Source organism: Miniopterus schreibersii (assembly GCF_964146895.1).
Source record: "Miniopterus schreibersii genome assembly, chromosome: 13".
Classification (NCBI taxonomy): domain Eukaryota; kingdom Metazoa; phylum Chordata; class Mammalia; order Chiroptera; family Miniopteridae; genus Miniopterus; species Miniopterus schreibersii.
The window spans coordinates 26830988-26856138 of record NC_138113.1 but is presented as its reverse complement, the minus strand read 5'-3'; the positions used below and the strand labels follow the sequence as shown (position 1 = coordinate 26856138).

The window sequence follows — 25151 nt, the reverse complement described above, 5'->3', positions numbered from 1 at the left end:
ACAGGGAGGAATAATGCCACTATCATTTCATATTTCTAAGAAGAATATAATCCTGAGGGGAGGCCGAGAGACTTCTGCTTCCTGTCAGAAAAGTATTAGATTGCTATTTTGAACTATGTTGACATAACTTAAGTTTTTAAACAAAACTCTTGCCAAGGTTTTTCCCCCCAATTAATTTAAAAACGTAAACTAACATTTCTCAAATGATACCCTCTTCTAGTGGATTGAGTAAGATACCCTTTTTGGTAAGTTTATTTTTTATTGCTGATCTAAGTTCTGTATGTTAAATAACCACATTGGGGGCCGACCATTTTATTAGCAGTAATTTTTACTTGATCTCCATGGACGTTGGTGGTAAATATTTTTTATGTTCAATGAGCTGTAAACACTATAAAATAAATGTTCAGAGTAAAGTGCTGCCTGTTTTATTCCAACTGTTTCTATGTGTACAGAAAATATTCATTAAATGTTTCTGCTTCTGTGAAAGGCATGTGTGGAAAATAGGAAGTTCTGCATGAATAATCAGGGCCACATCTTCAACTTTCTTCCAACCGACCTAAATTTTTTTTGCTGAAAGTAATGAACAATGACTGATAGTCTCCCTGATTTTATTTGTCAAAACTCTGAGAATGAGTTAAGATTTTAATAAATCAAGGGCTGGAAAGTCCTGAAGGATGCATATTGCACCAAGCAGATACTCATTAATAAATCAGAGTACTTTTGTTTACCAAAAAATCACTATATCTGTGAATGTATGTGTACTCTGATTTATATTTATGTTGTTATCATTACAATGCTTTTCTAATGCAATCAAAGGTGATGCCGTCAGTTCAATAAAAGTAAGACTCACATAGTAAAGATTTGTTCCACGCTAATATTTTGTTTGTATGACATGGGGCCATTTCAGATGTGAGAACCTCTCCTAAGAAGCATCTCCTGGTCTTTTAATTATGAAACAACTTAAATGAGACAACCAAACCAAATCCTATATCAAACCCTATTAAAATATTTTAATGAGACTTTGTTTTATATTAAAGTTCTCATAAAGAATTCTGTGCAAATGTCTAATGTTTTATGGTGGGAAAGCCACTAGTAGTATTCAGACTACTCAGTAGAATAGACTTTCTACTAAATGTTTGTGTCTTTTTCCACATTAGTCCAAACTATCAGTAAATGAAAAGAGCTTAAATAATGCATTAATCTGCTTTAAAATATCGGATATTTAGATGTACGCCTATAAACAGGGAACAGAAGTTCAGATATAGTCAGGGATACAGAAAGCTGCTGAGGGGTAACAGTTGTTGAAAGAGGAAAGAAGCAGGACGATGGGAGGAGGTAAATCTCCAGTCACAGTGCAGATCTAGTCACCTCTTAGCCAACTCCCTGGGTGGCTCTGGCGCCAAGGTTGCTCATGACAGGAGTTCCTGGGTGGGTGGTGGTGGCCGGGCCCCACCAGCTCCCCGCTCTCCCAGCGCTTAGTTACTGGCTGTGGGCTGCCCAGGGGACCAGGACCGCAGCAGATCCTGGAAGTGCTGATTGTTGTCAGTTGTCAGCTAACTGTACTCCTTACTGCTGAACAGTGTGTTGTTGAAAGAAACACGAGTGACATACGGGAACTGACACGTCTTCCTGTCCACTCCAGTATGCATATGGTTATGAGTAAATACAGCCATGTGCACACACCCACTTATGTCCAGCAGGAAGCGAAGAAAGGGCAGGCAGATGTGGTCTTTGCCACCGACCTGCTGGCTTTTGCTTTATGGTCAGTCTGGTAATTCTGTGGCATCCCATCAGTACGGCTAAAATTAGTATTGATTTCAGCTTGCCACTTTTCTATTTCTTCTGTCTCCGTAGCAGCAATATAGGAGATACTCTTTTCTCCATGTCATCATATCAGGGTTCACTTGTCCTACTTCTTCATTTACTATTGAAAGCTAGAAGCATAGATCTTTCGATAAATCACTAATATTTTCCCTAAACAATCAATAGTTACTGATAGACTGTCTTCGTGGCTGAAAGTTTTGACCTCAAGGAAGCTATAGAATATTCTTCTTCAGAACAAAAAATCTAAGCCACTAATGAGTAAAATATTGACCACATATAAATAGATGCTATGTTTGGCTAAACTGGGACTAAAATAGGTAAAGTTTGTAATATTTCAGTGAAACTTTACAGATCCACTCTCTTGTTATATTCCTTATTTTGAAATAAAATTTAAGAATAATCATAATAAAATTGAATTATCAGCAGTTTGTGTTTTATCCATAACAATAAAACAAATCAAATATCATCTGTCTCACTAAGGCAATGGTATTTAGACATATTGCTTCAGAATAGAGCTGTTATGAGCTAGTAAGGTGATAATTAAATGAATTTTTCAGTGCAGGATTCTGTTCATGTTTTTTGTTTTAATATTTTATGTAAATTGAAAAAAATATTTTTCCCTATAGATACTATTTTAGGAAGAACCAGAAGTTCTGATATATTTATTCAGTGTTTTGTTCCTAAAGGGCAAAGATGATGTCCTTTCCAAATTCTGTGAGGTGCGGTGGTACAATTGTATTTAAAGCTAGAGATTCACTCATTTCACCACGTTTGTAATGGATTCAATGTGAGATATTATGATATGGCTGGCCTCACATCTCTCTAAATAACCAAAACAGGTAACAAAAATAGTCTCTAAAATTAGATGACCTGTAAGATAAGGAAGCATTATATTTACTAGTTCAGAACCCTCAGTACATACATTTGTGTTTGAGTTAAAAATAAACAACCTCTATATTAATGTGAAATCTTAAAGTCCCAACATGAGAATATGAATACTAAGAAGTTATTAGCATGAAGCATTATAAAGATATTTTAAATACCGATAAGTTAGAGTTGTTCCAAAGATGACACAGATCTAGAAAAAATGCCTTTTTATTAATTATTTGATAAAAGTTTATAGAAAAGACTTAAATGTTTCATAAGGAAAAACCTGATACGATATCCTCAATGACATATTTTCCTTACTGTGTGTTATATAGTATATCCAGCTATGTTTATGAATTTTTATTTATTTATAAGTATTTATAAAGTTTTCATAGCATTTCTATTTTCCAAAACTTGCTTAAGATGTAATATTAGACATAAATCAGTGATGTACCCCAGGTCTTTTTCTGTATTTAAGTGAAAAGTTCTTTATATCTGAAACAAATGTACGAGTTGCATTGCAGTGTTTTCTTATTTTGAATCAGAGATTAAAAAATTAAATTGGAAAGGAAGCTACGATGGGAATTGTTTTTCATTTGTTGTGATGGAAGGCAGTTTTTAATTTGCCTGAACTTAAGGGATGTTTGTTGAGCTGTTGTTTGTTGAGCTTTTACTATGTGTGTAGAAGTCCGTGATGGGTGACGTGGGAGTTGCTAAGAAAGGAGAAAATAGTTACTATCTTTAGGTCACAATACATATTCCAGAGGAACAAAGTGATCCGGCTGCGCTGGAGAGCCCAGAAGACTCTTGCAGTCTGTGGGCCAGGTCAGAGGACTTCATGAAAGAGGGCATCTCTCCTGAGTCCATGTGCAATCTAGCTGGGATTTTAAGTGCCTTAAGGAGTAGCTCAGGAGCCTTGTAGCTTAGACATTGAAATTCTTTACCCGTCCCCACATCTCCAGAGTGATCTTCTTTTACCAAAATAGTAGGAAATGATCCAGTTGTGACTAAATATGATGAAAATCTTAGATGCCGTGCTGAGATTAGACTTTATTTTTGGGCTATGATAGTCTGATTTGTAAAGTAGAAAACCAGTTAGATATATTATAACCTGATACTTTCAAACAACAAGGATTTTCTTCCATGTTGTGGCAATCTTAAACAAATAATAAAACAGAAAGGAAATGCTTGCAGCAGGTAGTTAGCAAATCCGTCAGGTCAAGAGAAGCTGTTTCTTAATGAGAGGTAGTGTAAGTAGTGTTTTGTGCTAATTATCATATGAAAATTAAACAAGACTCAAGCCACGGAATTAAAATAGAGTACCTGTTTCATTGTTCTGATTCTGCGTGGTTATGGAGACAACAGAGTTAAGGCAATTAGGGAGCTGCTGTTGTCAAAACAGAGTTTAGTATAAAAGGGAAGGAACATTATACTTTTTTCCTGAAGCTAACATGAATTACAATTATGCTTAAAGATTTTCTGCAAAAAGAGAGAAAGAGGGAGCCCGGCCGGGCATGGCTCAGCGGTTGACCATCCACCTGGGATCCAGGCGATTGGGGTTCGATCCCCAGGCAGGGCACAGGCCCGGGTTGCGGGCTGCAGCTGATCAATGACTCTCTCATCATTGATGTTTGTCTCTCTCTCTCCCTCTCCTTTCCTCTCTCTGATCAATAAAGATATATTTAAAAAAAGAGAGAGAGAGAAAGAGGGAGGCAAAAGGTAAGGTGCTAGAGAGGGAGGGGGCTAGAGGGAGGAAGGGAAGGGGAGTGGGGAGCCCGGTTCCTCTCCCCCCGTGTCTCAGTTGGACAGCCCTCCCTCCCACTTAGCTCTCCTTCCATTGCAGGCCCCCCACCCGCCCCCCTCCTTCCTTTAAACCCTGGTTATGCCGTCAGTCCCCCTGCGTGATCCTTCCCCTCAGGACTGAGTGCGGCACGTGCCTCTGATGAAGTTAAATCAGAAGAAATACTGACATTCAGCCTCCTTTGACCTAATCTCACTACTCCCTTTCCTTACCATTTGTATACTTTGGGTCTTGACCACCCCCCACCCTTTTTCCCTTTTATAAATTTTAAAGTTTTTTTAATATTTTGGGTTAATATTCATACTAGTTTTTCCTGGAAGTTCTATAATTTAATATAAAATTGAGTTACTTTTGACTGTTGCATGGAGTAAAAAAATAGAGACGAATATAAGATACTATTTTTAGTGCTTTTCTAGCTTCATTATGACAAGTTTTGGGTTTTTTAAAAAAATTGTTTTTAATTATAGTTGACATACAATATTGTATTGGTCTCAGATGTACAACATGGAGAGTCACATTTATATACCTTACAAATCACCTCAATCAGTCTAGTAACCATCTATCACTGCATATAGTTATGATATAATTGAGTATATTCCCTATGCTGTACATTACATCCCCATGACTTGATTGGTGAAACACAATGGCACAATTAAATACAAGGCATTTATTAAATTTTATGAAAAAAATCTATGCCAAATTTAAAGTTCATCGATATACCTCTGAACAAAATCCTGATCATTTTAACTCATAGACATTAAAAGGCTAAATAAAGTTAAGCCATCAAAATGGTTTGAGACATTTCCCCAAAGCTTTTTAAAATTAAATTTATTGAGGTGATAGTGATTAATTTGATTGAAGTGACTGTGGTTAATTATATAGATTTCAAATGTACAGTTGTATGGAGAAAGGAAGGCCACTTCAATAAATAGTGCTGGGAAAACTGGAAAACCGCATACAAAATAATGAAACTAGACTTCTGTTTGTCCCCAAAACTTCTTGTGTTTCAAACTTCTGCCCCACTTTGAGAATTGGACTAACAGGTATTCATTTTTTAGGGCAGGAGAGTATTCCAAAGCTTTTGCTATTCTTAGTATTTACAAATCCTATTAGTGTTCTTTAAAAAATAGTATTAAGTAGCCTATTATATATCTGAAACTGATATTCCTGTTAAAAATATGTAAGTGCTTAGCTTTTATGTAGGCTCTGAAAATCTGAGCAAATAAAAGTAGACCGCAATACACTCTTGGATAAATTACAGGGGAGATGCAATAATTTTCTTTTCCGACACCAGAATGTTATTCAGTAATGGAAAACAATCCAGCAAAATCGGAGTTGATCAAATAAATCTCTTGGAATGCTAAAAATATAGATTTGAATAAAGTGAAGCTAGTAGCATTTATTCTTATATCATGTTATTAATTTTTCAAGAAAAATATGTTGTGTTAAGTGATTATTACCACTAACTATGGTAATGAAGTAACAAGTACTGATTTAAACCCCTATTTTCTATCATAGCCCTCATCCCAGTTTTAGGATATTCTGAAAATTCTTTGGCGGTAAACTGACTAATTCTTCTTGAGGAAAGACACACAAACCCATAAGGTCCATCATGTACACATTACAGGAACACATATTTGTGCACTGATGATAGAGGTATTAACCATAATGTGTTTCTTTGGATATTTAGACCTTAGGTTCTCCAAAGAACAATGTAGTTATCATTAGAGACAAAAAAGAAAAGAAAATAAAATAAAAATTGTTCCTCAAAGGAACTTTAAAACTTGCCAGGCAGAATATGAACAAGTGCGTCATGACTGTTCAGTGTGTTTATTGTTTCTTAGATGGACATATTGTGTGTTTCGCACACACACTCCTACCCAACCACCCAAGCAACTGTGAGGGAACATGGACTTTAATGACCTGTTTCTAAGAAGCAAATGACTTTCCTCGGGCCTTGGAATGTTCATAATTCTCCTCTTCTTCATTTTCGATATCTCAAATCTTATGAGATTTTTGTCTGATTTATTTCCTGTATAATTTTGTAGCAAAATAAAAAAAATCTTTTTAAAATTATAAGAATTTATTTAAATAGAAACTAGGGTATTGTGGGGAAAATAATAAAATATTTGGGCCTCAGAATTTTCCAGAGCTTTTTTCAAACCATTATCTTATTGCCTTCCAAAAGAATCCATTAGACAGAAGTTTGACAATGTATGTTCGAGAATTTTAGGTAAATTTCTGCCTTTGTTTGCCCAGCACCTAGCTCCTTTTTATTATCCTTATTTCTGTATGCTTTCTCCTTTGTTTTTAGTACAGGTTATCTGGCCATCCGTAAACATGTTGGGGTGAACACCTTTATATGTGGTTTTACATTAAGTCAGTGCTGTATGTTTGTTACACTCCACAGTGGAATATTTAAAAGGAAGCACACAGATGGTTTTAGCAGTCTATAAAATGATGAAATAAAAATACCTGTATTAGTTAAAACCCATATCAGAAGCTTATTCCAAACCAAATTACAGAGTTCCTTATACTTAGTCTCTGAGTTGAATCCTCTTAGATGTTGTACTTTGTGTTTTATTTTTACCTTTAGAGAGTTACTTGAGGAAAGATAATTATCTAAAGTGGCCTTATAACTTCAGTCGCTTTGGACTAAGCTAAGTTATGTTGACAAATGATTATATATATATGTAAGTTTATATTTCATATATATATCTCATCAACATACAGAAATGTTTACAATTTACACCTTCTGGGCAAAAAGATTCATAAGCTTCCCCAAGAGTTCCTGATACAGATTATTTTCCAGTGTCATCATCAAACATATTTAAATGGAATTGAATCTATTTTCTTTCAAGTTGAGTCCATCATGGGAACTGTTTCTGAAGCTCACTGCTGGTTTCAGCAGGTATGTTCTTCAGCTCTCCTGGGACAACCTCATTTTCATATTTTCACTCAATAGTGTCAGACTTCTGTGTGCTTTGGGACCAGAAGGATTTTATTGTGGAAGTTTTCACTATAGGATCATCATAGCACCTTGATTAGTTTTCCTTATTCTATCATAAAATAGTTATTGAAAATAAACATAAATGGGTGGTAATGTTTTAATTATGTTATAAATGAAGAATATCATCAAAGATGTATTTTCATTTTTTGTAATTTATGGTAAGCAGCTAACTGTTTAAACACCTCACTTTAATTTTAAACATGTATTTAAGACATAACTTTCTTGACTGGCAATAAGTGAGGCATTGGTGATAGTTCGTGATGTCTGTGTTTTTGGATGGCACAGCAGACCAGAAAGGATACACTGTCACATGCAGCATGATAGATTTTATCAAACTATGTTGCATAAAGATGAGCCTTTTGTATTCCCTTGCAAGGTTGCTATAGTTACTGAGTATTGCTTTATGGGAATTTCACTTTTCTTGGTAATATTAGATACTGAACCCAAAGTCTCATTTTAGATTGTTTTAAAATCTCTTTGAAAACAATCTTCTTTGTAAAAGATTCTGAATTATTTTTATGACCTACCTTTTTCTTTTTCCCACAAATAAATTATTTTGAATAAAGCAGAGAATGAAAACATTGAGCATATATTTAGCTTCCAGACAGTGACTATTAGACAGAATTGTTGCTCCCCCTACCAATTGCTGTTCCTCATTTTATAGGAAAAAAACCCACTAGTATTATATTTTTAAAGAAGCAGTGTTCTCAGCGGGTAAACTCTATTTAATGAATGCTGTTAAAACCCATGGGTTTCTATCTATTCTTCCAACTTACTTTAAGGCAGAATAGCGTGTTCCTGTTCCAGACTGCCATAGTTTTCCATTGTCCTGAGCTGTGGCTACATTTTCATTACACGCTGTGGCCCCGCTGGTTCCCTTTCGCCCCGCAAGGCTGCCGCGTCAGCTCGGGCGCCCAGGCCCACGCCCGCCGCCTCCGGCTCTCGGGCGGGGGGATAGGAAGGGGCTCCCCACATGCAGGGGATCTGCAGTTCTTTCGGGAGAGGGTAGCCTTCCAGCTTCTCGGGGGACCGGGCCGAGGGGTCCCGTGACCGCGTCAGCGTCGCCGTGTCTCTCGGAGCTGTCGCCTCACCGTGTGGCCTGCAGTCGGCGAGCCCGTCGTGGAGAATTCTCTCATTGCCCTCCCGTGTTGCCATTGCGCCCGGTCAGGTTTCGGGCCCTCACATTTTAAATGTGTTCAGAAGAACTTGAACAAATAATGAAAAAAATCAATGAACTAAGAGGCCGAGGGTCTACGCATGAAAAATGTCGTTGTTAAGATTGCTGATAGTTAATATATATTGAATGAAATACTTTATCTGCATTATCTCATCTAATTATTTAATCCATATTTCATGGAGTAGATTCTATGATGTAAGTATGTGTATTTCATAAATGAGGAATCTGAGTCCAGGAGAAGGAAAATGATTTGCTCAGAATCACAATTATTATATTTAAAATAACCACTGGCCTGGAATAACTAGAAAAGACTTTGACCTAATACCTCAAACACTGTGTCATAAAGTGTAGAATAAAATAGACTAGGTACCATAATGATTATGATGACAAATGGGATCGAGAAAAAGTAAAAGAAGTGACATCAGCAAGATGGTGGAGTAGGCTAGCTTCAAGCTCTCTTCTCCCCTAGACACATCCAAATGCAACAAATTTTTCAGCCAAATATTTCAGAACCCTGGGAAAGTTAAAGATTTATAGCAACCAAGTGAAGCTAAATTACGAATGCAAGGGTGGCCAGCGTACGAGCTTCAATCAGTGTAACGCACGTTTATAAGACAAAAAGGGAAACACTAGAAAACAGGAACTTCAACACGGGAAGATGCGTTTATGAATAAGACACAGCTAATGCTCTATTCAGTGCGAAACTAAAAGTGTCCGCTTAAGATCAGGAAAAGACAGGGCGCCTAGTTTCACCGCTGCTGTATATTTTGTTCTAAAAGCTCTAGCCAGAGAAGTTAAGGAAAATAAATAAAATGCATACACCCTGGAAAGAAGTAAAATTATGTCCTTTTACAGCAAAACATTGCAGAGAGAAAATAACTAAATAAATGGAAAGGCATCCATATTCTTGGGTAGGGAGACTTACAAATTCAGTGGAATTCCTATCAAAATTCCAATGCTCCCCTTTTGGCAAAAATGAAAAATCTTGTTCTCAAATTCTGTGGAATTGCAAGGGACCCCGAGTAGCCGAAGGAAGAGAAGAACAGAGCACTCATGTTTTTCAGTTTCAGATCTTGCTGCAAAGCTAGTGATTAAAACAATGTGGTATTAGCGTAAGGATGTACTTTCAGACTCACGGAATAGAATTAAAGTCCCGTGCACCTCTGATCAATTGATTTTTTGACAAGGGTGCCAAGATTATTCAACGGAGAAAGAACTGTTTCTTCAACAAGTAGACATTACTGGATTCCCATGGGCAGCATCTGGCACTGTACACAAATATATACAACAATTAATCCCAAATGAATTAATGGAGTAAATATAAGAGCTAAAACCAGAAAACTCTTAGAAGACGCATAGAGGTAAATTTCCATGACCTTGAATTTACCAACAGATTCTTATGTGTGACACCAAATATAAGAAAAAATAGGTAAACTGGACTTAATCAATACTAAAACTTTTGTGCATCAGAGGGCTTTATCAAGAAAGTGTAATTAATGTCACTGAATTGTATACTTAAAATGGTTAAAGTAAATGTTTATATATATTTTGCCACAATAAAAATTTAACTAAAATAAACACATGGGAGAAGTGAAAAACACTTTGGAAAGTGGAATTGCAGGGAGAGAGAAGTATAGCGTACTTGGTATTTACACAAATTACTTATATTTAAGCCACTTACAAAAGTGACTTTATTTCAGATTTTCAAATTTATGGAATTATATGAAGAAAAAGTGAAAGTTACTTATTCTCTCTAAACCTCACCATATATCCTGTTTCAAAACACTGTAGTTGTTACCTTCTGGAACTATTACTGACCATATAAACGACACACACACACACACGCACAAGCACACACTTGTTTTAATGAAATGGAGTCATAGTATATACAGTACTGTTTTGAAATTTCCTTTTTCACTTAATCCTAACTGGCAGGTATCCTTGGGTGTTAGTTTGTAGAGACTTACTCTTTATTAAATTACTGCCCGAGAGACTTTATTTTAGAGCAGTGCAGAGGGTTCGGATTTAACACACCCGTTCGTCTTGTGTGGGAGAGTTGTATACGCTTATTTGTTAAAAGTGGTAACGTAAACTCCCGGTGCACTTCTTAAAACTTTCAGCGACTCCTAATTCACTCTCTCCCAAATCCTTTGTTTTAAAAACATGCTCACTGAGGAGTGAGTGAGTGGTCTTGTCCAGCCTACACTCGTTGGGAATGGCTGCAAAGCCGATGGCTTTTTCTAGAGCTGACCCAGAGATTCAGGCTTTCCAGGCATGTGGCGAACACGGGTCAGCGGATGTCAGTCACAGTATCTGGCCTGCAGCTGGTGCCACTTGGCTGTGCTGCCGAGACGCACTGCAACGGTGCTCAGGTGCCTCGCATGCACTTATCTGAGAATCCATAGTCATGGGTTGTACATTATTCAGATTTGATGTTACATAGTCTAAAATGCCTGAAGCTCTCCACTCACCCAAATAGGAACTTAATAAGTGTTTCTTGCATTGATGTTTACTGTTTTGTAACACAGAGTCAAATCCATTTACAAGGATTCATTTTCTGTGACATGGTATCTGGTGTCAGGTAATCTGTGAAAACAAGTTTGCATTGCGTATTAACCTCTGCCAGGAGAAGTTTAAGAAATCAAATAATACTAAAAATGCTATGAAACTAATATACATGCTAGGGGAAAACAGATGCTTAATAAATACTCCTGACAGTTATGTTACAGAGGAGGAAAGGTGGGTGTTAGATGAGCTAACATTTGTGCTGAAGCCAGGTGGATATTAATTTTATACCTAAAAATTAATTTTCATTTTTCTGCTATCACTTAGAGAAGCAAACAAGTAGTCAATAGAAAGCAGGGATGTGGCTGTGGGACTAAAGCACAGTTTTTCATATATGTGTTTCTGTAATTTGCGTTCTTAGACCACTGTAATAACATAGATTTATTTGGAAGTTCACTCCTCAAGGTTTTCTTAAGTTCTCCTTTAGCTACTGCTGTTAAATATGTGTTGGATGTGAACATTTGGATTGCTAGAAACCATTACTGACTTCAGATCAATTGGAATGCAATTAATGCAGCTTTGATTGATGCATTGTGGAGAAAATAGCATTTGCCATAGAATATGTCTAATTATATCTATTGCATAAAATAGGCATCTGCTATTTTTCTTAGATTTTTTTCTTTTATTTTTTTAAATGCTGACTTCTAAATTCTGGCCTGCTGCAGGAGAAGACTTTAGCAAAATTTTTTTATAAGCTTTGAAATAATATGTTTTTGTGCTTTGTGTTTACCTTTTTATTTTTACTTTTTATTGAAGTGTAATATGCATACAGAAGGCGAACCTATTGCAGCTGTACAATATATTATTTTTAGCTACTCCAGACCCTTTGATTTTCCCCTTGAAAGTCAGCTTACCAACATCTCCAAAATGTTTTGCTGGGATTTTTATTGGGATTGTGTTGAAACTATAGATGAATTTCAGGATAATTTGCATCTTTAGACTATTGAGTCTTCCAGTACATGAATATGGTGTATCATCAAACTTTTACAACTTTAACCAGAAATTATTTTAGATGTTTGTGCAAGTGTCCTGCATATCTTTTGAAGATTTAGTCCTAAGTATTTGATGTTTTTTATGTTGTTGTAAATGGTACTTTTAAACTTCATTTTCTATTCTTTGCTAGTGTATAGCGTCAAATAAAAATCACACCTGACAAAATAAAATGGGTGAGGGAGACTATTCAAAGCTATTGCAATACGTACATGAAGGAGGCCAGAAAGCACTAAGTTCATCTCCACTGAGGTGAGATGTATGGGAGAGTTTTTGATAACTGGGGTGGAGGGATCATAGGCCATCTGTTTTGTTATTTAGCCTACACACTATTTTATTTGCTTTCCATTTCAAAGAGTTGGCTTCCCCATCCTTGAGAAAGCCCTGGGTTGTAAATCTGGCATTGGCTTTAAAAAAGATTTACGTCTCAAAAAGGCAAAGAAATAATTTACAATTACAGCTTTTCTAAAACAAATGCTCTCCGAAAAGGGAATGGAGGGACTTCTGTGGTTAGACCATCTGGATTCTGCAGGGGCAGAGATGGGAAGGAAGCGAGGGGCCCCGAGGCAGAAAGCGGTCAAGCTCAGGACGTGGCGAGGACTGAATCAGCCGGTAGAAATGCAGTTGGTTTTGCTCTAGGGACCTTGTACCCAGCAACTTAGCCAAATCCATGACCACTTTTAATAGTTTGTAAACCTTCTTTGGATTGTTACATAGACAGAGATGGACAGAAGTAGGTTTACAGTTGTTTATATGAAAAAAGACATGCAGGTTATGATGACTACAGTAGCTTCATGGACTCAAAGGAATGTGGCAGGGGCACAGGCACTTAGGCGCAATCTCGTAAGTGCTCAGGTGGCCAGCCTTCGTTATTTACATATTGTCACCCCCTTGCTATCCTCAAGCACACGTTGGCACCGAGTTCTTACCTACTGTATAATCAGGTTGCGTATGAATAATGGCAGGTTTGGTTTTTTTACAACCATTGTAATCCTTAGGCTTTTTCATTTCCTTTTCTTACTTTATTATACTAGCTGGGATCTTGAATAATATAATGCATTAAGTTGATGATAGAAGACACCAGTTTCCTTACTTTTAATATTTCATCACTGAGTGTGAGTGCGTAGGTTTTTTGGTCAATATTTTTTTATCATATTGAGGAAGCTTCCCTTTAAGCATCCTATTTTTATCTCTCTGAAACAATAGGAATAACATTAGATACCTCTCAACCATAAAATAAGTTTAATCAAATATATTCCTAAAGCTATAATCTTAATGTAAATTAAGTTCTCTCATGGAAAGTTTCCTCCTGGATCGTTCACAGCTTGCTGTGAACCAGCTACTGTAACCATCAACTCCAGAGCTCGGGAAGCTTGTTTCTCGCTTACGTGATAGTCTGGTGGGCGTTAGGGGACACAGTTGCAGTGGGGAACAGACTCTGCTCAATCCTTAATTCAAGGGTGTGGATTCCTTCCATCTAATGGCCTCCAGGTCTCTAGAATCTTCTTCTGGACCATATGCATCTTATTGGCAAGAGAGATGGAATGAGAGAAATGTGAGGGGAAGAGAGAAAAAGCATAATTGCTCTTAACTGCATCACCCCAGGGCTGACACACATTACTTTCTCTCATTCCAATGGCAAAAACTAGCCTTATGGTCCAGCCCACATTCAAGGTGAGAAACATGTAGTCTGGGTGAGAGCCAGGAAAGGGTAGACAGACACTGGTGAGCTTCATCCACCTTTACCACACCCCTCCAACCAACAGAGCGAGCATGCAGGACCTAAAATAAGCCACGCGCTTGTCCACTGAGTCTCAATACCATCTGTATGCTCCACATGAAGATACAGAATAATGCATTTTGATCTTAAACCACAACAAAAATTGAACTGATGAAATATATTAGAGAGGACAGCATACCAGTCTAAATGCATTCAATGTTAATGTTTGCCAAAAAAAAAAAAAAAATTTTGTTAAAAACTGTAATTTTATTGTAATATGTCCTTGGCATTTTACAATACTGATGGAAGCTTTTGCCACTCTCCCGTGAAATTCCTCCTTTTTGAGGGACTGTGATTTTTTTTTTACCTCTTGCCTTACTTTCTCTTGATAGATTAGATAGATGGATAGATAGATAGACAGACACATAGGTATGGATTTCTCTTTAAAGATTTGTGTAAGCAGCATCTTTTGGGAAAATTTCCTGAGGTGTACTGGAATCAACCTACAGAGGAAGACAGGGCCGAGAGACCAAAGAAAGAGGCTGACGATGGCAGAATTAAACAAAGGGTTTGTTAGGGGAACTTATGGACACAAACAAGGTCTCCAGGAATGGCAAGCTGGTGACTCAGCACCCAGGAGGGGATGGGGGCTTAATATATACAGTCTCCAGGAACACAGGTGGCTTGTACCCAAGCGGCACATGCTTGTTAAGAGCTGGATATTCCAAAGCAACTTAATGAGCCTCCTTGTCTATTAAGAACCTTCCCTTTGGGTGACATGGCCCACCCCTCCAGGGTCACTGAGAGGAACTTGCTTCTTAGAAATGTGGGGGTCACATAGATAACATCAAGCACCAGGAACCATTTTGCCTAAAACACATAATTTTTCTCAAGTCCCAATAAGATAGAAAGTAAAAGATGGTATAGTATGTCTGAGGTCCATATTTTATGAGGGAATTCTTTGCTTGCTTTTCTCAGAGAACATATATCTGTATATCTACAGATGTGTGTATGTGTGTGTGTATACATATATATACATATATATATATCTGTAATCTTACAGTCCACACACACAAAAAACATCACTTAAGGAACCAGAATAACCAGGAAAAAGTATTCTACATCCTTCTTTGATACTTAGACATAAGCAGTCAACATAGAGATGTTACAGGTTTAAAGTAATCCACTGATGTCAACTTGAAAGCAAGATTAGGAAATGCTGGCAGGTGGAGTAAAAGGTTAAGGTTGACTTCCTGAGGAACTGGAAAAGACACATTTCATGCAGTGGTCAGGCCCTCTTGTTTAGAAACGTTGCCATGTTTATGGTGCATGCTTATGGTCCTGTCTGCTGCTCACAGTGAGTTGTGATTTCAAATAAAGTATCAATATGTTTTTATGGATAGCATGATTTATACAAACCCTATGAATGATGTTCTAAGAAACTTTTCTATAATTCTATCGGAGAAATATGATTCACTTGTTATTATATAGTTTTAATTTTGAATCTTATATATTCAAAGTGTTATTAAAAATACATATTAGCTTATGATTGAAGGAATTCCATGAAATCCTATGAATTCCAATTTCTTATTTCCAAATCACAAAGATGATTATTTTTTAGGACTTTGTAACACTACTCAAGGTGACAATAAAAGTGCTGTGGGTATGTGTGGGTCCTTTAACTCCATGGTAAGTGACTTAACTCGGTCTCCATGTGTAAGACGCAGTAGATAGCCAGCCTTTTATGGTTTGCTGTTTCTCTCGGGTAGCGTGGGGGGAAGTTGCCTTCGAGTCTGAAAACCAGGGTTTAATCACTAGCTTTGTCATTTTAACAGCTATGTCACCGTGGCTCTTACTTAAGTTCTCTGAAATGTTTCCTTCTAAAATGCTAAAAGCAGCATTTTAAGCAAGAGATAATGCATACAAAGCGCCTGGCAAATTGTAGGAACATCATAAATGAAGTTATCGTGTCCTTTTTAAATTTACCAGAGCACCAGGATAAAAACAGACATAATAATGATGGTTTTAAACTTGATACATCTGTCTGATGTTAGTGAGAGAAATATCATGAAGGAAATGTGAACGTGAATATACACTTAAATGTTAGGATATTAATCTTTGATATGCTAGGCAGTCTAACCGAATTCAGAGTCTAGAAATTCATAAATTCTGCTGTAAGCTTTTAAGTCATTTCTCATGGAAACAGTATTTGTTTTGAATGATGTATGCTTTTGGTGGGTGTTTTATGGAAAGAGGGTATCTTACTCAAGAATTTGTTACAGCATCTGTACCATAACTTTCTAGTGAAAAGCATTACCCTTCAATGCAAACTTTACATATTTTTACTTCTATAAATGTTCTTAAACATTATTATCTGGCTTATTAGTACATAGATTTAAACTAGCCCCAGCCCAAATCAGAGACTAACACTCTCCCAGTCTTGTTTGAGTTTGTCCATACATCACCTCCCATAGTTTAAAGTCTTGTTGGATAGGAAAGAAACCCCCATATATACTTTTTTTTACAGAATTAGTGGTATTTCACTAACTTCTTTTCAGTTCTATTTTCATCAGCATCATGAGAACACAGGCATCTTTATGTTGAATTACTTTCATTGCATAGGAAAAGTAGTAATGGCCAACAAAATAAATGAACATGCTACATTTTAGAAACTTTGCAGCTGAATATTGTTTACCTTGCTAGAATCTCTATTCAGCACTCTTTTCTATTTTTTTAGGAGACTGAGACCATAGAAGAAAAATGTGCATCTTGCAATAGAATGCATTAGAGGGAAATACTTTGCTTAAAAAAAAAAAAAAAGAAAGAAAGAAAGAAAGGAAAAAACTTCCAGAAAATTCTTGAGATTATGTATCAGTCTGAGATTTTAATGAATTATGCTTTTAAGCAGAGAGGACACACAAATTGCCAATCTTTGTTTTAGGAAATATGTCCCTTTGGTTTATTCTTGGAGAAATTTAAATACGTTCATCGGAATCACGGTTTGATGAGCTCCACTTAATGAATTCATTTGATTTAGTCGATGACAGGCTGTTACTTGGTAATCCATAGTTAGCTTTGGGATCTGCCCTGCACTCCGTGACTAACCTGTTTCCTGGCACTGGTCCCTCTCTTCCACCTTCGTCCCCTCTGGTCACAATTGCTCCCGGAACGCAGCACACGCCTTGGTTAAAGCTTGTCATCTGTAGCAGCTAACTTTTGGTTGGGCCAGTTAGTAAAGCCCGATAATGATGTTTTTTGTTATTTATCCTTTACTTTGTGTGATCTGCAGCATTATTTTAAGTTTGTCTCTATAGATCTAAGTTTCAGATTTGGTGGCCACTGTTGGATTCCATTTCTTTGTGTCTAGGAAAGCAGCCCTGTGATCATTCTGAAAACAGAACGCCTCGTGCTGTGCAACCTAAGGCCACTCCTTGGCCATTTGGAACCGAAGCTTCGTATTTGACATATGAAGATCCTCAGAAACTGTATAGGATTAAATGAGAGCATCTTTTTAAATAGTGCTCACTTGTCCTTGTGACAAATGTTAATGAGTTCCCGGCATGGCCTCTGCATTGTGCTGTGTGTGGGGGATACAGTGGTTAATGGCCTTGTGTTCTAATGCGTAGGAACTGGGAGGGTTTACAGATACATCATCCCTACTACAGCCAGTCAGTAACACCTTTATTTTTCTTGAGAGGGAGGGAAATTGTAAGGAATTGTTCACACAGTTGTGGAGGCTGTTATGTTTTAAATCCCTAGGGTAAACCAGCAGATTAGAGTCACCTAAGAATAGATGCAGCCTTCACTTTGAAGGCTGGAAATTCAGGCAGAATTTCTGTTTCACTCTGCAGGCAGAAATCCTTTGTCTTTAGGAAACCCCAGACTTTACTCTTAAGGTCTTCAGCTGACTGGATGAGGCCTGTCCACATTATGGAGTGTAATTCACTTAAAGTCAAATGACTGTAAATATTAATCACATCAACACATATCTTTATGCCAACAGCTTGACTGGTGTTTGACCAAACAACTAGTCACCGTAGTCTAGTCAAGTTACACATAAAATTAACCATAACAGCGCTCAAAATACAGACACAAACAATTCTTACCCACTTTGTAAAATGTTGTATTCATAGCATTGTTAAAATGTTTCCTTGTACATTAAAATCTGAGGGCAGGAGGGAGGAGTAAAGACCTCCCAGTGAGTTTACACACTTGGCACCAGTGGCTCTGAAGGGGGCTGTCCCCCAGGGGCACTGACGCAGGCTTCTGGGGGCAGCTCCGGGCGCCTCCCTGGTCACTGGGTTCTGTGGCTGGAGAAAAGGGAGACGTGTACACACGAGTGCACCCTGTCTCCTCCATCCTTAATTAAATCCTTTCGCTCTATCACTTTAAAGAGCTGTTAGTCTCTCTGATCCCTGGAGCTGCAGACATACAGTTTATAAAAAACCATTACATCAGGCCCATGTGTGTTTCTTTTAAGAAAAAAAAACAACCCAAAACAGGAACTGGCAGCTATTTCAGATGGTCTAGAGTTCTAGGGCATAGGGGAGGAGGAGGAGCGTCTATGTGTCAGACTCCACAATTGATCAGAAAACCTGCTCAACAAAACAAACCCACTGAGCCTCTAAAACTGCCAAAGCTGCTTCAGAGGGCCCTCTGCCCACGCGAGAAATTCCCAGTGGCACTTAGCCCCAGGCGGCTTCCCGGGGGACCTGCGCCTGGCGAAAACTGTGCAGCCCCTAAAGGTGGGCCGGGGTAACGTCGACGCGAACCGGCCAGCGTTCATGTCTCCTGTTTGCAGTTCTTATTTGCAGGAGCCTTGCGCTCCTCTGGGTTTCAGGCACCGCCTGAATGACTTCTCTCAGATGTGTGCCGAGCAGCATTCTACTCCTTTCACACCAACGCTGCTGCCTCCTGCCTTGAAAAACAGATTTCAGAGAATCGGGGAAGGCAAGCCTCGTAAACAGATTTATGGCTCTTTTGGAACCTAATATTGGAGGTGGAGGAGTGGCAGGTGGTTGGATGTGAATTCTTGGAAGTAAAATATGTTGATCACAATCAATTAGCATTTATAAAATGCCTATATGGCTCCATCTCAGTACAGTTGGTGCCAAGAAAAATAATTCTTCAGTGTTCTTGCTTTTTGCATTTTTCCCGCAGAGCGTGGCTTTTAAGCTCCTCTGGCTTGTTGTTAACCCTGCAACAAGTTTCACTCCGGCTTGGCTTTCTGCATGTGACCTTAGAGTGGAGTAGTTCTTCACTAAAGCTCTACATGCGTCTTATTGTTCAGATGTTCTAAGAATATAATCATCACCTCATTTTTAAGAAAGTTACAGACTAAGCAGGAGGGCAGAAAGGCAAAATGTGAATTCAGAAAACACTTAATAGCTGATAGCTCAAATGATGCTACTTTCTTTTCAGATTTAGTCCATTAGAATTAATAATTACTCCAAGTGTGTATACATTTGTGGGGAGCACCCTGTGTGTGTGTGTGTGTGTGTGTGTGTGTGTGTATGTTAAATTGTCAAAACCTGCCAACATATGGTGTTCAAACAGAGAAGGAATCACTGTAACACCCTGGTCCAGGGAGGGTAGAACTTGATCGAGGTGTGGAAAGAAGTTCAGTATTTGAACAGGTGGAGAAAACAGTTCAGCTGTTACGGTGGAATTTTCTATTCTCTTTGCCATCCTTTAACTGACCCGCTAAACACTGAGCCCGCAATAGAAAAGTGTCTTGATGTGCCCACAGTGTAACTTTGGTCTAGCTCGTTTAGAAGAGCCAGTAGAGAAAACTAACAGCTGCGTGTGTGTGTGTGTGTGTGTGTGTGTGTGTTGAGTGGTGGGGTTACACCAGGCAAGTCAATATTCAACAAGGACACCAACCTACAGAAGTTCTAATGGGATAAAAGAGACAGAAATGAATTAAAATGAAATCTGATTATTTCAATAGCAATGAAGTATGAAAACTGCTACTTTGGATGTAGGGAGAGGGAAAAATGGGGATGTAACTTACTCTATCAAAAGTATAAAAAGATTTAAACCAGGAACAAACACACTTTCTTTGGCCAATAAAAAATCACATTTGTTTTAAATCAGTCTCACATATGTTCCTTGGGAATCATTCACCACACTAATATGTTGGGAATAAGCTTGATTGTTGCCTCATAAGAACATAAAAAATCAGTGCCTGTCTCTTCCACCTTGTCACTACTTGCAAATGTAGAAGCTGAACAGTAGGCAAATGTTGAGGTAGCTGGCAGTTTCTGGATATGTATCAGTTGCAGTGATAAACTGGCATGTTTTATCTCATTACAATTATAGATTCGTTATAATAAGTGCATGAAAAGAAGATTGTGAAAGAAATGGCGAACTCATGAGCAAATACTGGTTTTGCAATGTGCATTGTAATATATATCCAAGGAAAACCCAAAAGGCAAATAGCCTCATTTTACATCAGGCACTGAGCTTTATCATCTTTCATTTTCCTCCTGTTTAGTGCAGTGCTTGATAAATAGTACAGATTCAAAAGGCATTTGTTGGATTTAATTGCATTTTAGTTGTAAAGCATTTAGTTGTAAGGCATATATTGAATATTTAATATAGTTCCCATCACCAAACCACAACATTTTTTGTGACTTCCTGAGTGGAATTTTATGTTATGATAATAGTGTCATAGACTTTGAGAAATGCTTTAAGAAACAAAACAAAACAAAAAAATACTTGGCCAAATTTTCATTACGGGGAAAAAGTAAGCTTTCAGTTTTTTTTAGTCTATGCTGGGTTTCATATTCAGGAGTATCTCTGCATTTTTTAACAGTTTTAACTATGGTATCTTTATTTGAGATCATGCCTTCCCACCTAATAATTGCAATTATTGGCTAGGTTTAGGGTAGGGGAAATGATAGTTTTACCAGTTCTGCTCTGCTACTACAAATACACGCAAGACAGACTACATTTTAGGCTTAAATCAGAAAATCTGATAACACGTAATTATAGGCTCCCTTCCACTTGCAAGGGCTTCTGTTTAGAGTTTGAATCCTTGGGGGCACTTGGTTGGGCTGGGTCTAGTTACAGTATCTGTTGTTAGATTCCAGGGAGCAGAGTTTTGTCACCTTTGGGTTGTCAATGAAAAGTGCAATGAACATGAGATAAAATTAGATTGAAGTAAAAACATTAACTGCTGCATTATTTGTTTCTGCCACCCAATAGCTTAGGTTGGCCATCTGCTCATTCAGAATCAAAATTCCTGGGGTGTTTGTGCCTAGAGATGAAGCTGTTGGCTCTGTGGCCCTCTGCTTACATCCACCAACATTCCACAAGAAGAATGAGACCTGGAAAAAAAAATCACATTTGAGCTACTTAGTTTTTAAGACTAAATGTAATTATAGGCATGAGGGAGGAGTCTTGTTTTCGAAGAGCAAACTTGCAAAACATCAAAAGGGAAGCACTGGCTTTTTTGGAATAGTTTAAGGAGGATAGGTGTTAGATTGTTGGCATATAGTTGTTCGTAGTATTTTCTTACAATCCTTTGTATTTCTGTGGCGTCAGTTGTTACTTCATCGCTTTCATTTCTGATTTTATTTATTTGGGTCCTTTCTCTTTGTTTCTTGATGGGTCTGCATTGGAGGAAAGATGCTGGGTTTTAGCATAGGGATTTGATTATGGAGAAATAACAACAGCAACAATTGTTAAAATTCACTGGCGAACTATTGTATGTCTAGCATGTGTCAGTTGTTTATAGGAATTATCTCTTTTTTAGAGAGACAATATTAATAGAACCTTGGTATCGCTATATTTGGTATACTAAGGTTTTGGGACAACTTAGTTTTTTTTAATTCAAATTTTAGTGTAGTCATGCCCAGAAAATCTATTCCACTCAACAAGCAATTAGATGTAAATGTGTTCTATTCTTAACAACAAAAGATATCATGAGTTTATTTCGGGGAAGGGCTTGATATTTCTAGAGGATTTTCTCATTAAACAAAACAAAACTGTTGGAGGCCGAATGTGCTAGTATAAAAAATATATACACAATCTAAAATACTATTTTTTTTTGGTGTGGACAGCCAATGGGACTTTTTAACATAGTTAATATTTTTGGTCCTACCAGTTTCAACCTCTAAATCCACCCATTGGATAAGTTTCCTACAGATATATACATTTCCAAGATGCATTTGACAGGACATCTCCTTAGTGCACACTAATTCCCACTCCTCAACATAGTCTTTGAAAGTGTGAAGGATTTTTATGCTGTTTACTGGACCAAAGAAAATAAAAATGGTAACAATGTGTGGCCATTCCTGAGAAGAAAGGGCCCCTCAGGGAACTGAATGAGACTCAACTGCTCTCCATTCGTGGTGTTAAGGATTATTTTTCTTTTGCTATCATCTTTCTGTGGAAGTAAGAAGACCATCTCTTGCTAGAAAAAATAAGAAGGAATAAAATACTTTATTGCTTTTATGACCACCATTTCTTTTGGAGGAGAGTGTATAACATTTCTTTTAGGATCCAATTATACCATATTTTATCAAACAATATTCTCAAAGCAAAATACTAAACAGTAAGTTGATTTCAAAGCTAATGGAGAAGAACAGAATCCTAAAGTTTACCCTTTCTCCCGGTGTCAGCCAGGACCACTTGGTGCCTCAGTGCGCACCTCTGTTAAACAGGAGTGGAAAACACACATTTTGGAGAGTGGTCGTGAGAATTAAATTCAATGTATACAAAGCATGTGACATGGAATTGATATTATGATGTGTGTGTATTTTAAAAAATATTTTTTTATTGATTTCAGAGAGAGGAAGGGGGAGGGAGAGAAACATCAATGATGAGAGAAAGTCATGGATCGGCTGCCTCCTGCACGCTCCTAACTGGGGATCGAGCCCGCAGCCCTGCATGTGCCCTGACCGGGAACAGAACTGTGACCTCCAGGTTCATGGGTTGATGCTCAACCACTGAGCCACACTGTCCAGGCGATATATGTGTATTTTGATACTTAATTTAAACTAAGGCTTTGTCCTAGAAAAAATTACCTGGAATTAACGATTTCTTAGAAATTTCTTAGACATGTTGGAACAATGAAAGTCAGAAATTAGGATGACATCTGAACTAAGAGAGGAGTCATTCTTTGCAAAACATTTGATGCCCCAGCATAAAGCAGCCTCTGTTGACGGTGTTTATTTTTAACTAACTTAGCAGATACTTGTTAAGCATGTGTAATGTGCCAAAACGCTGTGTTGGGCTCTAGAAAACTAAGAGGCAGATTGTTTGCCTTCGGGCAGCTTTTTTACAAATTGAATTAAGGAATTAAAAAGATTAGGTCACAAACCAGTGGGAAGTGTTGGAGTAAACGCTGGGTACCATAATTAATAGCAATTTATTTCATTCAGTGGAATCTGAAGCCATTCTCCCTGGTGGCACTTGTTAGGTCAGCATTGTTGTCCATAGCGCTTCATAAGTCTTTAATGACCAGTCTTTGGCTATAAATAAGGAAAAATTTTGTGGAGTTTTTCTTTCATATACAATATGGAATTTTTGAAAAATAATAGTGATGAAACAGCTGCAGTTTGGGTGTTTTGAAAACTTAATCTTTTAGAGTTTATTAAGCAATTTGTATATAATTCCAAAAATATTCCAGAATAAGATATTGCTGAGCACTTCCAGAAGTTCTCTAAAGTGGGGCTTATGATAATTCAGAGTATAGACTCCTCCACTTCAAATTAATTCAGAGCCTATGTACTCTGCTGCCCTCAAACTGACAAAATCATCAGACCTGAAATGAGTTCGTTTATAATCAACTTGAATGCTTTATATACCCTTTTAATTCATCCATTTCAAAGTTTTATTAGAATATGAAACTATTTAGAAATAATATATAATGAATTAGCAATTACCTCTAAGGACATGGATTCTGTTCTGTGGCAGGGATTTGGGGTACCGGGTTGCTTTTTCTGAAGCTCTCCAATGTTTTTAAAGACTCCATACATGTTGAGAGTTTTTCTTTCTCCCAGTCATCTACAGCCAAAATAAAAAAGTCAATATCAATAAATATAGAATTAGAAACAATATTATATCAAGAGCTACCCTAGTGTATCTAGATTGAACACTGAGACCTATGCCTGCATATTTCTCTTAAACTGAAGTAATGATCACTTCATTCACTCAGCATACTTTATTGTTCATATTTATAAAGGACTGTTTGAAGGAATAACACAATATTTTAGAACTTCAAATAACTCTGAGCCCATAAGCCTATTTTAGAGCCTATTTATCTGAATAAATTGAAATAAATTTATTTAAAATGATAAATCATATTATAGTCAGTTTATTAGGGGAGAGAATGGGATTTTTTAACTTTTTGCTTTGTAAAATTCCAAACATATAAGAGTAAGGCATTTTAAATGATTATTTATAAGTATATAAAAATGTCAGGGAATAGGAGAACATTCCTGTTTAGAATTAAACTGAGCATATATACCTGAGATAAATTCAGTAGACTACTATCTTATATTGTTTAAGAATAATTAGAAAATGAAAAATTTAATTAACAAACTTTTCTAATTAATAGGAATTTATCCTATATGCTACAGGTAAATGTTTAATTTTAAAGAATTATATTTTTCAATAAAACATACAAGCAACACTGTATTTACGATGCACATATGTTCAGAATGCACTTTAAAATCTTACGGTGTCTCAAAAAATAAATAAATAAAATCTTACGGTGTCTCAAAAAATTATCATTAACACCTCACTGAACAAAATAGATTTTATTCACAGCAGTGTTCTAATTTCTGGCTATGATACAGAGGCCCAAGACATAGGTCTTACCCACAGGCAGCTTATGATATTAGTGAGAAAATGAAATGTGCCAAATACAGATTACATATGGCCCTGTATAAGACGTGATGGGTGAAGAAGCAGTAGTGAGGAGCTTTTCTTTGAAGGTCAGAGAAAGGAAAAAATATCTTTAAAATCCAATTTGCATTTAGATCATTGGAGGGGAAGGAGGAAGATGACCATAGGTCTGAAGATGGGTTACATGGCCAAAAGTATGGTGATAGGAAATTGATTTCTGCAGACAGTCAAGAAAAGCCCCAACTGGGAAATAAGGAGGTATATTGCATCTGACTTAATGGAATTCAAAATCTAGTGACAAAAACTACCTTTTAATTAGTTAAATTAACTAATTAAGTAA

The 25151-nt window shown here is 37.2% G+C and overlaps 1 protein-coding gene across 17 annotated transcripts in view; it reads left to right on the top strand.

Moving 5' to 3' along the window:
* NRXN1 (neurexin 1) overlaps positions 1-25151 on the top strand; it is a 916928-nt gene that overhangs the window by 119440 nt on the left and 772337 nt on the right. The gene's annotated exons all lie outside the window — the stretch shown is intronic.